The sequence below is a fragment of the Rattus norvegicus genome, chromosome 4, assembly GCF_036323735.1.
Source record: "Rattus norvegicus strain BN/NHsdMcwi chromosome 4, GRCr8, whole genome shotgun sequence".
NCBI lineage: Eukaryota > Metazoa > Chordata > Mammalia > Rodentia > Muridae > Rattus > Rattus norvegicus.
Window position 1 is genome coordinate 155,971,649 of NC_086022.1, and position 15,081 is coordinate 155,986,729.

Consider the following 15,081-nt stretch of genomic DNA (forward strand, 5'->3'; position numbering starts at 1 on the left):
TTTTTTTTTTTGATTCTTTTTTTCGGAGCTGGGGACCGAACCCAGGGCCTTGCGCTTCCTAGGTAAGCGCTCTACCACTGAGCTAAATCCCCAGCCCCGGATTCAGGCTCTCTTAATGTGTTAGTTTTGGTCCAGTACAGAGGGACTCTCTGCAGAGGGCCATGGAGACAGAATGGAGGCGGCAGAAGGTGCCTCGGAGGGCAGGTGGATCAGACCTCTGGCCAAACCCAGGGGCTTGCCTCCATGAAGAAGCCACAGTGAGGAGAGCAGGGGCTGAAGTGGACAGAAGCTGTGTGGGGCGGGATATGAGGGACGGCCAGGTGACAGGTACGCCCTGATAGTCTCTTGGTCTGAGCCTACCTGAGAAAGGGAGGAACAAACCAAGAGCACACAAGCATCTCATCCTGCTGGGGCCGGCTAAGAGTGAGAACAGGCTGGCCAGCCCTGGCACTCCCAGGGTGCGGAGGAGAAGGTCAGTCCCAGGTCAGCAGGGCAGTCGTCCAGCTCCAAGTGGACAGGCCTAGCCAGCCTCCCACCCACTATGTTCCCTGTCTTCTCGCACGGCTATTAACCCCAAATCCACCCCTCATCTGCCCTAGCCAAGGTAGCTAGCCACACCTTTAACCTCAGCACATCAGAAGCAGGTGGATCTCTGAGCCTGGTCTACATAGTGAGTTCTAGGCCAACCAGTGCTATACAGAGAAACCTCACCTCAAACCCCACCTCACAATCCCATCCCCCACCCCAAATTACCAGACAGCTGAGCAGAGTTCCAAAGGTGGAAGTCTTATGCACAGCACACAGCCCACGCCTGCCATTCTTCCCTGTATGGGCACCAGGGGGGCTCCTGAAGGGTCAAGCATGCCTCCATGGCACAGATGGTGGCCCCAACTCAGGGAGCAGAGGACGGGGGAAAAAACAAGCCACACTCAGCTTCACCAGTTACTTCTGATTCAGCGGCTCAGGCCACACCACCCTGCTACACCCACACCTGGCCAGTCCTCACTTTCCTTCCACAGAGCGGAGGGAGCCAGCTTCATTGGTCGGTCACCCATGAAATCCACTGCTCAGACCCACACAAGCCTGTTTATGAGCATTAGAACTGAGAAAGGAACTCGGTATGAGATAAACCAGAAGCACTTTGTCACTGACAATCTCCTCAGCCACCGACTAGAAGAGCAGCGGGTCTGACAACCATGTGTCTGCACTGCTCAACCCTCACGGTGAAACAGCCAAAAGCAGCGCAAGGCAGCACGCCAGCAGCAGCCCCTTCTCCTGAGCACTGTGCGGACGGACACTGTGGCAAACCGGTGAGTCGGGACCCCAAGGACAGGAGAGAACAGGTCATGCATGGGCAAGGGGCAGGGGAGTGCTTCTGGTTCCACTGGGCTGTTGGAGGCAGGAAGGACAGTGGCCTTCACAGCAGCATGGCCAGAGTCCAGCCAAGAGAACTGTTACCCGGGAACATGACGCTGGCCAGAGGTTACCGAGAAGGTATGAGTAGCTGCTGGGATAAAGGTTGGGTCAGATCAGAACCACAGCAGGAGGAAAAGCAAAGCTAAAAGGGGAATGCCATCAGTCAAGAAAGGTGGTGATCGCCTTTAATTCCAGCACGTGGGAGGCAGAGGCAGGCGGATTTCTGTGAGTTTGGGGTCAGCCTGATCTATGCATCAATTCCAGCACAGCCAAGGCTGTGTAGAGACTCCGTCTTGGAGGTGGGGAGTGGGGTGGGAATCTAACAAATTCTGAGCACTGATTACAGCAGAATCTGAAAGAACTACGAGTGGATTAGGCAGCACAGGGCACACCACACAACTGCACTCGCTGTCTGCGGCCTGCTCGGGGAGCAGCAAAGCAGACACACGATCCTCTAGCGGACGACGATGCTTATTATTGGGAACATTCCCAAGTTCTCGAGGTTTAGAGAGGACTCTGCTGGGGACTCCTCATGAGAAGGCAGCTAGCTGTTAGTGATGTCACCCCCTTCTCCTATGCATACAAACACAGGAAGTTCGGCAACCCTTACCTCCCCAAGCAGTATGGCGGGACAACCCTTAATGCACTGGGCCTGTTCTTCCCATTCCTTACCCTGCCATGGTATTAGCCTTCCTTCACTGTGACAGAGGACTTGAGAAAACCAACCTAAAGGAAGCAAATGACTCTTTAGCTCATGGTGTCCAAGGCTTGTGTTTACAGTCACATGGCCGCATCACTCTGGGCCTGTGGTGCCTCAAGACGTCATAGCTTGAGCCTGAGTAGATAAATTCTGTTTCACTCGTGGTGGATAAGGACACAGCATGTCCCCAGTGGCCTAACCCCACCACCACCACCACCACCTCCAGGTTCCACCACTTCAAGTCAGTGATGAGGTCTTTTAACATCTGGGGTTTAACATTGGGTTACCACTCAAAAGTCCAAAATACAACGCATGGCCAGGCCCTTCCTCTGTGGGACCTCAAAGAGATCAGGACACCCTCATCTGAGTAGGCCTCAGACACCCGAAGGTACTCAGGTAAGGCCTTTCACTCGCCTGAGCCTGCCCACCTCCCTCCCCAGTGCAGGGCTAGCCGGCATCATCCCAGGGCTTCACTGAAGACACTCCAAAGCACTGAGGGACAGGAAAGCCATCTCTGCACTGTTTACCTAAAGCCAGGCCTAAGGAGAACGCCTTCCAAGGTAGATGGTCCTGACTCCAGATGAGGGCCTCTCAACCAACCAGGCAAGAGGCTCACACTCACGTAGGTGCAAGGTTCCTAGGGGCATAGTTTTAGGATGCACTCTCTTCTGTACCATATTTATAATATACAATTAAAATCCCGAGAGTCTTACATACTTCTGGCTGATGGAGGTTGAGGGAGTCGGCTCTCCAATCCCAGGCCAAATGCCACTGAAATGGAATAAGCAAAATGACATTACCCCCAGGGCTGTCTGTCTCACAAGGACAAAGCTGGCAACAGTGTCAACCCCAGCCTCTCCTCCTTGGCTTGAGCAAGAAATTCTGGAATGGCAAAGCCAGGAAAGGTAGCTTGCTGCACTGGGCTGTCATTCCATGCCTCACTCCGTGTCCCTCAGCACCACCCTCCCATCGTGTCCTAATAGTATTTTTGTCTCTATCCCGCTCAGGGCAGGCATATACCCCAAGCCCAGGACCGCAGTCATTTATGACATAGCTGCCAAATGAAGACATCACACTGCACAGGACAGTCAGCACCAGGTCACCAGATGACAAGCTGCCCTGGTAACCAAGGCATGAGTCTGGGTTACCCACATGTTTGAGTGAACTCCACACCAAGCTCACGTCCACGTGTATTAGCCCCATGATCCTATGGGGAAGGGTGTCAAGTGGACCAGCTCAAGCAAACTCTGACCCTCTGTGAGATAACACCTCCTGAACCTGTGCCAGCTGTCACCCAACTGAACCAGCTGGAACTAGTACCAGCTGGGACCAACTGGACCAGGACTGCCGATGGTCCCAGACAACAGGCTGTGTGAGTTGGGAACATGCTTCACAGAGAAGCTGTCCCTCCACAGAACTGTAGTCACTGAACAGCAGCTGGTTTCTAGTCTGAGCCAGTCCTCAGAAAGTAACTATCACTTCATCCACAAAGGACAAGGTTCAATGACTTGAGTTTCATTTTTTAAAAAAAATTGTTCTACACAAATTCCAGACTCGGACGTGACTGCTCTTCCAAGAACAAGGAGCCAGTGGCCTTTGGAAAGAGTGGCCTTAGGCTCTGGTTTTGAGGGCAGAGCCTCAGTATGTCTACACTGCTAGAGCTAAAGGTGGTGGCCAGCCTGAATCTGAATAGGGCAGGAGGTCAACAAGCCTAGGAGACCCATCATAGCTAACAGGCAGAGGAGGGGAAGGCTCAGTGTGGGGCAGTCCTGGGGCAGGTCCAGTGGTTTGGCCTGTTCCCACATCTGGAGCAGGCTACTTACTCACAAAGATCTCTCATGCGTGCCTGAGAGATGACTGCCTGTTTTTGTGTTTTTGAGACAGTATCTCCTCACATAGACCAAGTGGGTCTTGAACTCCTAGCCTTATCAGATCCACCATGCCTGGCTTAGGTGTGACGTCGGGAATTTCAATTATACCTTGATTTTTTTTCTTTTTGTAAAGACAAGGCCTAACTGTGTAGCCATGGTTGGCCTGGAGCTCACTATGTAGACCAGGCTGGCCAAGAATCTACAGATTTGCCTGCCTCTGCCTCAGGGAATACTGGAATTAAAGGCCTGCACCAATGTGCCCAGGAATAACTGGATTTTCTCTTTTTTTTTTAAAGCTTCTGAAATCAGCACAATATGGTTACAATTTCAACATTAGGAGAAGTGGTCCTGAAAGGTCACTTCTACCATGACTAGAGACAGCTTCCTCCTATCCATCAGGAGCACGCTACGCCTTGGTCTCCTGTCCCTAAGTATGAGGAGGGTGAAAGTCAGGAAGATGGCAGCAGTAACAGTGACAGCACTGTCAAGTCAGACATGGAAGTTTATAATCCCAGCTTTCAATCTCAGCCCTCAGGAACTGGAGGAGACGGAAGGGCCAAGGAGTTCAAGGACACTGTCAGCTGTGAATTGAGTTTGAGACCAGTATGGGTTACGTGAGACCCTCTCTAAACAAAATAGAGCTTTTGAAAAGCAACTGTCACTTAGTAATCATGTATTACATGTGATGTGCGTGTGTGTCCCAGTCCGTCAGGGCTTTACACTGTGCTCACTGTGAGGTACCACTGCCAAGACTGATCTATATAAAAGAAAAGAAGAGACCAAGAGATCAGGTTAACTTGCCCAAAGTCACACAGGGATGGATGGACCAGCTGGAATCTGACCCCAGGAAGTCTACAACCAAAACACTAAACAGCCTTCTGTAATTATGTCTGCTCCTATCTTAATCCAGAAACCACATAATGAGTAGCCACAGTTGTCTGCAAATTACAGATGAGAAGAAAGTGCGCAAGATGATTTTGTCCAGCGAGGCAGCTTCGGGGCCAGGAGTCCAGCAAACTGTCTGACCCCCTGCAGTCTGCACTTTCTCAGTTAGTGGCAGACTGGTAGGTTCAATCAGCCAGTGTGGGACTTCTGTACAGAGGAGGTGACACTGCCTTCCCAAGGAGGTCATGGGGAAGGGTGAACCAGATACCACAAGCCTGCTCTCTGCACCAGCCCGTCCCCCAAGCAGGAGGCTCATCCTAACACTGACATCTCAGAGATCTGCTGCCTTCCTGCGTCTGTCTGGCACCATGCTCTGACTCCGATTCCCGACGTCTCCCACCTTCCCTAAGACGTCCTGATCCCAAATTCGACTAGCTCAAGAAAGGACGGGTAAGGAGATATTTGTAAAAGCTACAGAAGAACAATGAGTCGAGACAGGAACAAAACCTCCCAGTGGAATGAGGAAGTAGGGCCTGGAGTTGGACCCAGTTCCATGACTACGAGGTACTGCTACACACAGAACTCAGGGGGACGTCGCGCTCCCTTCGCTCTCTGTCATGCTGCAGAGTTCCCAACCCACCGTGCAGGGAAGACAGGCATAAACACAACAGAATCCAGCCTTTTTTGGCAGAAGAGCTTCTTTTTGCCATCAGCAAATTCTTATCTTTCTGGGACAGACTATTCCTTACAGCCCACTGACTGGACAAATGCCCACGAATCAAAAGCTATGAATTCAACATTTCCCCATGGGCCCCTTGCCTGTTACTCATAGCATGTCCACACACTGAGGAGAGCAGGACACACATGTTTAGGACACTGTTCACTCAAGCTGGACCCCGCCCCCCAGACCCAGCCCCTGCACACAACACAAGCCTACTAACCACCCATAGCATGAGGAGCCCCAGACAGACGCCTCTTGACAACAGTTCCAGACACACAGGGAGCAAGCAAGCAAGATGGCTCAGTGGGTAAAGGGCTTGCTGCCCAAGCCTGACTGAGTTTGATCCCTAGGACCTGTGGATGAACCAAAAGAAACATAGTTCTCATGAGGGCATGGTGGCACATGCCTTTAATCCCAGGACTAGGGAGGCAGAGGCAGGAGGATCTTGGTGAGTGTGATGCCTGTAGCCTGGTCTGCAAAGCAAGTTCAGGAATAGCTAGGGCTTGTTCAAAACCCTGAATCAAAACCAAAAAGAGAATACAGTTCTCTGGGGCCCAGTAGGGAAAACCAGGAGACACGGTAGACATGTGGAGGGTCCAGGGTGTTGCAGCTCCCTACCCAGGTCAGACAAACCTATGTGTCCTTGCAGTGAAACAGACGGAGGCAGAGTGTCATCTGCGGGACAGCATCTTCAGAGTAGACGCCAGGCCTGGGTGCCACCCCCAGCACACAAGAACAGCAAACGGTATGGATTTAATAACCGCAAACAAGATGACCTGACGCCGTAATAGTCACACTTTCAACCACAGAGACCCTCAAAGGACCTCAAAGGGAGCTGGGGAACGGGAAGACACCCCAGGGTAACTCCACAGCTGGTAAAGGGCTTAACTGAAAATGGATGGAGGAAGGAGGGTTAGCATACAGACCCAACTCTGGCATCCACACCTGGTTCCTGGTCAATGGTGGGGGGTGGGGGGTTACTATGAAAAAACTCGACAGCCCCTTCCCAGGCTAGGAAAAGTGTCTCTGAAATGTAGGGTAAACAGGAGGCAGCAGAAGTGGAAGTGTGGCTGCACATGCAAGACCGGGGTCTGAGGACTGTGTCTGGAGGTCCTGAGCCAGCAGGGTGAGGAAGCCACTCCATTTCCTTCTGGCGTTTAATGTAACATGGCAGCCGCAGGCAGACCCAGGAGTGAACCCAGGAAAGTCTGATTAGTGATTCGGGCGCTGGCCACACAGACTCTTTCTTTCTTCCCACCTTCACAGACATTACTTCACCAAGCCCTTGGGTTCTTCCCCAACAGGTTCTCACAGGCAGGTCCTAAGTAGTAGAGGGAAGGCAGAGCCCAGGGGCAGCCTTCAGGAGACCAGAACGGCACATGGCCGCCCAAGCTGCCAGTAAGCGTAGAACACAGAGAAGACGTGTTGACTTCTCTCTGCTTTGCCAGAAGCCCGGGCTGTCTCTCACCAACGACTCTACAAGTTTAGGAAAAACTGAGTGTCCAAAAGTGAGTCCCAAAACAAGTGTCTAGGATTCCACAGGGCAGACTCATAATCTGCCTCGCCCTCCGTGAGCATCAAGAGCCCGAGTTGCCTCAAGTCATTCTCATACAAGCCAAAAACGGACAAAAAAAAAAGGGTGAAGTGGGGGTGGGGGGAGCCTACATCAATGAAATTTCAGTTTTATCTCTAGGGGCGTCTCAGATGATCCCTCAAAGCCTCTGTGTGCCAGGCCAAGTGAAGCAGTGTAAATAGACTGATGGCTGTTTTAGGTGACTCTGCGTGTCATACAGGAAGTCCCTGTGTTCGGCACCCACTGAGTCCACGGGGTGTGAGGTACTGCGTTGGCTCTGAGCGCACAAAGTGAACGAGACTCCTACCCTTCCCCATTAGCAGAGATCTACTGTGTACCCTGACAAGGACTGTGAGGAAAAGAGTAGAAGCTGAGGGAAGGGCCTGGCCGGTCCTCCAAGGCTCAGGCGTAGCAGCAAGGCCTGGGTAAGGGAAGTGCTGCTTTGCCTGACAGACAGGGCTGGGCCAAGAAGGAAGAAATTCAAGCTGGAGGCAAAAGGAAGCTGTACTCCCAGGTCACCCAGTGAGCCCAGACTCTGTCCTTCCTGGAACAAAGGCCAGTGTGGGTTTAGAGCTCAGAGAGGAGGACAACAGGGTAGGTGAGGCTACCGGAGGCCAGGCTGGACATCTCAAAGACTTGGATACAAACATTTGTTTTCTTATGTCCTTTAGAGTTCTGAAGGCCAAAGCCTTCCCGAAGACACACTAATACTCAATTGCTGAGCACAGCGGCGGACAACCATCGTCCCAGCACTGGGGAGGCCAAGGAAGAGAGAACTGCTTGAAGCCAGGATTAAGGCCAGCCTAGGTCACCCCATCTCTGAGGGAGCACAGGAGAAAGGCAGGAGAAAGAAAAGACCACACACAGGGGTACACACCTACGATTCCAGCATTCAGGAGGCTGAGACGGGAGGATATGGGCTCAAAGCCAGCTAGGCTAGATGGAGTCCCCGTCTCAAAAGAAAGGGAGAGAGTGAGAAGCCAAGGCGTGGTTGACACAGCACATCAAATACAAACAGATGAGCATCCGCTAACACCAGTTAACCACCAGCAAACCAACGACGAGAACGCTTGGCCTTTAACAACTGTCTGACTCAGTCTATGCGAATGGAAAGCCAGGTTCCCCCACTGCATCCCAAATCAAATATCATAATGAAAGGGCCCTTGGACAAGAAAACCTATCTCGAGGCTACGTCTGGCTCCATTCCCATGATGCAGCTCACTGGAAAGGGAAACTTCAGGGATGAGTTGTCATCAGGCTCCCCCAAGAAGGTGGGACTCCAGTGGGAACCCAGGTCTGGAGAGAACTGGTGGAGCCGAGTGGTACGTTCCAGGCATACTGCAAGCAAGGAAAACGGGTGCGTCACGGGAGACGCGTGGGGGCACAGCTGATCCTACCTAAAGGGCACAGCACCTAGCCTACTGCCAGCCCTGGTGAGGTCCATCCTTCCCAAAAGTCATCTGGGCAGCCCAGGGCACCGAGCTGCAGTCCCGACTGACACACTTCAGGAAAAAGGTGGGGTATGACTATCTACCACAGGAGGAGGAACCACAGAGAGCTTTGATTGCTAAGATTAAAAAAAAAAAAAAAAAAAAAAAGAGCAATGCCAAAGAGAAGGGAGAAAGGGGAAGGGGGAAACTCAAGTTGTTGTAGCATTATGCAAGCAAAATTCCAGGCATAAGCCAGGAAATTCAAAGGTCATGGTTCCCACAGCAACAGTAACCTGACCCGTCGGCGTATGTAGCCTTTGGCGGTGCCAGAACCAAAGCAACCTATCATGCCAATGCTCGCTGAGCAGCTCCCGCCAGCCCTGCATACCTGCTGCACAGGTACCCCACTAAGTCTGCACATGCCCAGCAGACCACACCCTGCTGTGTGAGGCTCACCTGGTGTCCATGCCAGGCTGCACCAGGCCCACAATGGGCTTGGCCGGCCCCAGTTCTTCTTGGCAGACGCTCATCGTGCCTCCGCCCACACCTGCCCACTGTGGGATTTTAATCTTAACTCTCTGTGGGGTGTAGAACCACAGCGAATCCAACTGGCCGGGTACACGAGGGAGCAGGAAAACGTGTGTGTGTGTGTGTGTGTGTGTGTGTGAGTTAAAGGTTATCGACGCTCGTCAGCTCTCCCACGGGGTAGCATCCAAGCCTCGCCACGTGGAAAAACTTGAAAGTGCCGGAGGTAGTGCCATGCTTCGGGGAACGTCATCAAAAAGATGAAATCTGCAAGGTGGCTCAGCAGAAGAAAGGGAGCTTGTAGCTAAGCCTGAAACCATGAGCCAATCTCCAGAACCCACACGGTACAAGGAGAGAGTAAACTCCTCCGAGATGTCCTCTGACCTCCTCAAGCATATACCTACATTAAAAAAAAAAAAAGGGAACAGAAGCCATCTTGATGGCTCACATCTGTAATTCCTGCCCTCAGGAGGCAGAGACAGTTCAAGGACAGCCTAGTATCAAGACCTTGCCTCCCTATGGTATGGTAACATACCTGTAATCCTATGACGTGGAAGGTGGAGGCAGGTCAGGAGGACCAGGACTTCAAAGTCACGCTCTACATGGCAAGTTCAAACGGCCACCTGGACTACATGTGACCTTTGTCTCAAAAAGAGGGGGGAAAAGGCAAACAACAAACTCACAGCCCACTGAAAGGAAGAAGGCTGTAGGCCACGGTCTACTGAAAGTCTTGTTACTGGAGAATTCCTAATTAAGCTCCTAAGTGAGTCTAGACGCAGGCAGTCACCAGACCCTGCACCTATGCAGACACACAAGATGGGCAGAGAGAGAGGTGGGTCATGAGGCCACCCCTCCATTCTCACTCCTGGAGTGGGATAGTTAAAGTAGAGAGGCGATCCTGAGCCTTTACAAAGGACAAGTCCCCCAGAGGGCCTTCTCCCAAATTGCCACCAGAGGAGACCAAGGATTCGGAATTCCTCCTCTGTCTGGGACATGGCTCATGGAAACAGCATAGCTCCCCAGATCTGGGCAAAGGATGGCTTTCCCATTCCTAAGCTCTGGGTGCATGAACACAGTCTAGGCAGGCAGCAGCCCGGGGTGTCTGAGCAGTTGTGGGCCTCAGCAAGGCTGGAGAGACATGCTTTGCATATGGCTACAGAAATTAAAGCCACATACGGGAAGACTCATGGCAGGGGACCTAACAGGAAGGTGTGACAAACCAGAAATGTCTGCAGGGGCACTGCTGTCACCACACTGTGAACTGAAGCACAGGTCCTGAGGCCCTTCACTGGAGAGGGCTGGGTCTATGTTAACCCTTTGCCTGCTTTTAACGGTTGGACAAGCCAGCCCTCTGAGAACATCTATGCTGTGAGAAGCACCAGTTGAGGCAGGATTTCACTGACTGGTTATAATTTCACACAGTGGCTATCAGTAGCTACCTTGTGTTGAAGACGAACAGTTGGCGGTGACAGGACAATGAACTCAAATCCTGCGACTCCAGGGCCTACGATCTTAACCATGTCACATCTATCATCAGTGTATCAAACCATGACCCCAGCAGGCACCAAAACACAGGCCAAGGTCATTCCCAGAGCATTCTTAGAAAGAACTGTCCGATTCGGGCCAACCTTGTGATCGAAGAACCATATGCAAACTCCTGTGCTCTGGCGCCTCGGATGCCAACACTACCCAGTGTCACACACTTGACAGAAATGGCTCCCATCAGAACAGCAATGACCGCGAGATCATGTTTCATTCAAAATTATACTTGCCAAACAGTCAGCCACAAACACTGCCACCTCTGGGCTAATGCTAGATGAACAAGCATGGAAAGATTTTAATTTTTAAAGATATTTTTTAACATGTGTGAGTGTTTGCCTGCAGATATACATACATACATACATACATACATACATACATACATATATACATACGCACCACATATATGCCTGGTGCCCACAAAGGCCACAAAAGGGTATCAGATGCCCTGGAGCTGGAGTCACAGGGAGATATGAGCAGCTGTGGGTGCTGGGAACCAAATCTCTGTCCTCTGAAAAAGCAGGTGCTGTTAACCACCGGACCACCACTTCTCCAGTCCCTGATCTAATTCTTTTTTTTTTTTTTTTTTGGTTCTTTTTTTTTTCCGGAGCTGGGGACTGAACCCAGGGCCTTGCGCTTCCTAGGTAAGCGCTCTACCACTGAGCTAAATCCCCAGTCCCCTGACTTAATTCTTAATTAATGAACCAATGTGTCTTGTGCTAAGGACAGAACCTAGGACCTAGAGCACTTTAGTCAAGCCGTCTACTGATCCACAGCCCCTTGGACATATTTCAACTGTCACAAGCCCTACTTCACTAGCTTTCTGTATAACAAATCCTACGACCTCCTTGCATTCAGACAGACAGACAGACAGACAGACAGACAGACGACAGACAGACATCACAGTCACCCCTTTTCCTTACTTGGTTCTCCTGTTTTTATATATTTTCATTCCTATGCCCAACCCCTCTCTCCCCGCTATGTGATTTATACTGCTTGTTCAGATTACATTCGGAGAGAAAAATCCGACACATGCACTTACCCAATTTAGGCATGGAGATAAAGAGCTAAGAGAGCCACGGAAGAAATGAGTGTGAAAGGGCACATTTAAAAATCACCCCAACTGAACAAGAGTACCCTTGGGAGGGAATAGGGAGGCAAAGTTTAGAACAGAGGCAGAAGGAACACCCATTCAGAGCCTGCCCCACATGTGGCCCATACATATGCAGCCACCAAACTAGACAAGATGGATGAAGCAAAGAAGTGCAGACTGACAGGAACCGGATGTAGATCTCTCCTGAGAGACACAGCCAGAATACAGCAAATACATAGGTGAATGCCAGCAGCAAACCACTGAACTCACAACAGGACCCCCGTTGAAGGAATCAGAGAAAGGACTGAAAGAGCTTGAAGGGGCTCGAGACCCCATATGAACAACAATGCCAACCAACCAGAGCTTCCAGGGACTAAGCCACCACCCAAAGACTATATACATGGACTGATCCTGGGCTCTGACCTCATAGGTGGCAATGAATAGCCTAGTAAGAGCACCAGTGGAAGGGGAAGCCCCTGGTCCTGCCAATGCTGTACCCTCAGTGAATGTGACTGTTGGTGGGAGGGCAGTAATAGGAGGAGGATGGGGAGGGGAACACCCATACGGAAGGGGAGGAGGAGGGGTTGGGGGATATTGGCCTGGAAACCCGGAAAGGGAATAAGAATCAAAATGTAAATAAGAAATACCCAAGTTAATAAAGATGAAAAAAAAATCACCCCAACTGTATCCCCAAAAGGAGGACCCTGGACATGGAGCAGACTTTCCTGAGCACCCCCAGTTCTCCCCACCTTGCACGGGACACAGGATCCACTAGTGAGTACAGAAGGCCACATGACACAAACGGGGCAGCAAATATGAGTGTCGGCAGAACGTCGCTGTGACTGTCTGATCGTCACCTGTCTTCTTTGGACTGCTAGAGTATATGGGAGGGGATCGGGAGCATAGATGGTTTCACACTTTCATTCTGGCACTTTGCGCACATAACACAGATGCACGTATCATTACTAAGCCACTTATCATTACTGGAGCCAAGTAAAGCTGAAAGTCTCACCGGGTGACATGAGAGTGTTAAGGGAACCTTGGGTAAGGACAATGTTCCGTTCTCCGGACACATACCTCAGAATTCCTGTATCTACCTCAAACCCAGCTAAATCCAGGTTTAGTTGGAATCACGTTACACTGGCTTTTCTTTTGTTGGAGGCATCCTGAGTCAATGCCTTGCAAAAGCTGTACGACCTCTGCTCTGCCTGCATAGGATTTTAAACTTCCAAAATCTAGGGGTTGGGGATTTGGCTCAGTGGTAGAGCGCTTACCTAGGAAGTGCAAGGTCCTGGGTTCGGTCCCCAGCCCCGAAAAAAAAAAAAAAAAAACTTCCAAAATCTAAAACCAAGCCAACTAGTTCTTGAGATGACAAAGCCGGAGACTGTAGGCTAATTCAGCTCTCTGGACTTCAATGCCGCAAACACTTTGAAAGCCCCGAAAACAGGTATGGAATCTGAAAGGCTTTTTAAAGAACTAAAGGCAAACTGGACTTTACCAAAACAAACAACCTGCCCGCTTCATGGCCTAGCCACAACCTGGAAAATGAAAACACAACCCCGGAAGAAAGTATTTGCAAATCTCGTGACTGATAAGGAAGCTGCATTTGGAATCTATCAAAGAGTTCCAACAAGTCAACTAGAAAATGACAAGCGATTGTTTTAAATGGCCAACTGGAGGTAAGACACCACTTCATACTTCTGTGTGATGAAAATAGACAAGGCAGGTAGGAGCTGTGCACGAGAGTGCATCTCCATTGTCCTAGGCCCACTGTCCCATTGGTCAGGTGACTTGAGCCCAGAGTCCAACAGGAGCAAGGGAAGAAAGGAAGAGTAAGGTTAGCGAAGATGCGGAGAAACTGGACCTCTTCTGTAGTGCTGGGGGGTGGGGGAGTACTGAGGCAGTTCTGTCAAACGTTATGCACCACTTACCCTGCAACTGAGGAATTTCACACCTATATCTGAACAACCAGGAGAAAAGAAATCACACAGCCACACAGAGACACAAGCATTCCTAGTAACTCGGTAAGGGAACAGAGCCCCCATACTGTGGATGGACAAAAGTCTCAACCGGTGAAACGGGGTACGGATTGCTGAAAGTTCATGGCTAGCCTGGTCTAGATTGTGAATTTTACAGAATATTAACCAGCTACAAAATGTAAGAGGTCTGATGTTCACAAGTACAGGGATAAGCCTGGGAAACAGGCTGAAGGGAAAGAAAACAAAACAAAACAAAACAAAAACCACCACAGTCAGGAAAACAAAACAAAACTACATAAAACTACATATACCACTGCTCCTTTATATGACAAATGTATTGACAGGAAAAGCAGAGTCAGGGAGAGACAGGGTACAGGGCTGCTTTGAGGGACCACAGAAATGTCTGTAACTCCAGTTCAGTTAAATTATAATCAGTTAAATTGATTACAGTAGATATTTTACAGCTCTTAATACATTAAAAACCAGTAAATTGTACAATTTGTTTTGTTCTGTTTTCTGAGACAGTTTCCCTGTGTAGCCCTGGCTGTCCTAGAACTCAACTCCACAGACTAGGCTGGCCTCAGACTCAGAGATCTGCCTGCGTTCCCCTCCCGGGAAGGCATGCATCACCAGCACCCAGCGGACTGTACAATTTAAATGATCTGTATTGTTTTATAAAGCCATTGGAGTTTTAATAATTTCTTTATTTTGTGTACATTTTGTGTTTTGCCTGCACGTATGTCTATGTGCAGATGTCTGATCCCCTGAACTGGGGTTAAGAGACAGCACCGACACGTGAGCTGCCACGTGGGTGCTGGGAACTGCAGGACCTCTGGAAGAGCAACCCGTGTTCCTAACCACCGAACCATCTCTCCAGATCCACTCCTATATTTCTTTAATCCATATATTCACACTTGTGTGCTGCGTGCCTGCAGAGGCCAGAAGAGGGTGTAACTGGAGCTATGGAAGGTTATAAGCTGCCATGCTGGAAATTCATTAAAAGAAATTCCCAATGCAACCAGTGATTTTTTTTCTTGTTTAAAGAAGTGGCGTGTGTGTGTGTGTGTGTGTGTGTGTGCGTGTGTGTCAGAATACAATCACAGTCTCTGCACACCAGGCTAGCTGGCCCAGGAGCCCCTGTAGATGACTCCAATCTCGACATAGTCAGAGTCTACAGATGCACACTATGGAGTCCAGCTTTACCCAGGTTCTGGGGATTTAACTTTGGTCCTCACTTTCTGTGGTAAGGGCTTTGACCCACTGAGCTACCTCCACGGGCCCATTCCGGGACTTTCCATAAGACAGTCCTTGCCTAAGAGTCAAGAGCCCAGCTTCAGTTTACTCCCCCA

The 15,081-nt window shown here is 50.4% G+C and overlaps 1 protein-coding gene and 1 long non-coding RNA gene across 33 annotated transcripts in view; one reads left to right on the top strand and one right to left on the bottom strand.

Annotated features, from left to right (window-relative positions):
- The window catches only part of Mical3 (microtubule associated monooxygenase, calponin and LIM domain containing 3), a 200,063-nt gene that overhangs the window by 146,708 nt on the left and 38,274 nt on the right, over positions 1-15,081 (bottom strand). For 2 of the 32 annotated variants that reach the window (XM_063286331.1, XM_063286333.1), the window contains exon 1: positions 2,834-3,272. The gene's annotated coding sequence lies outside the window, so the exon portion shown is untranslated. 32 annotated transcript variants of the gene reach the window in all.
- LOC134486634 (uncharacterized) lies at positions 3,252-14,753 on the top strand. Its single transcript, XR_010065918.1, has 2 exons — positions 3,252-3,488; positions 4,284-14,753. It is a non-coding gene; the product is annotated as an uncharacterized LOC134486634 (long non-coding RNA).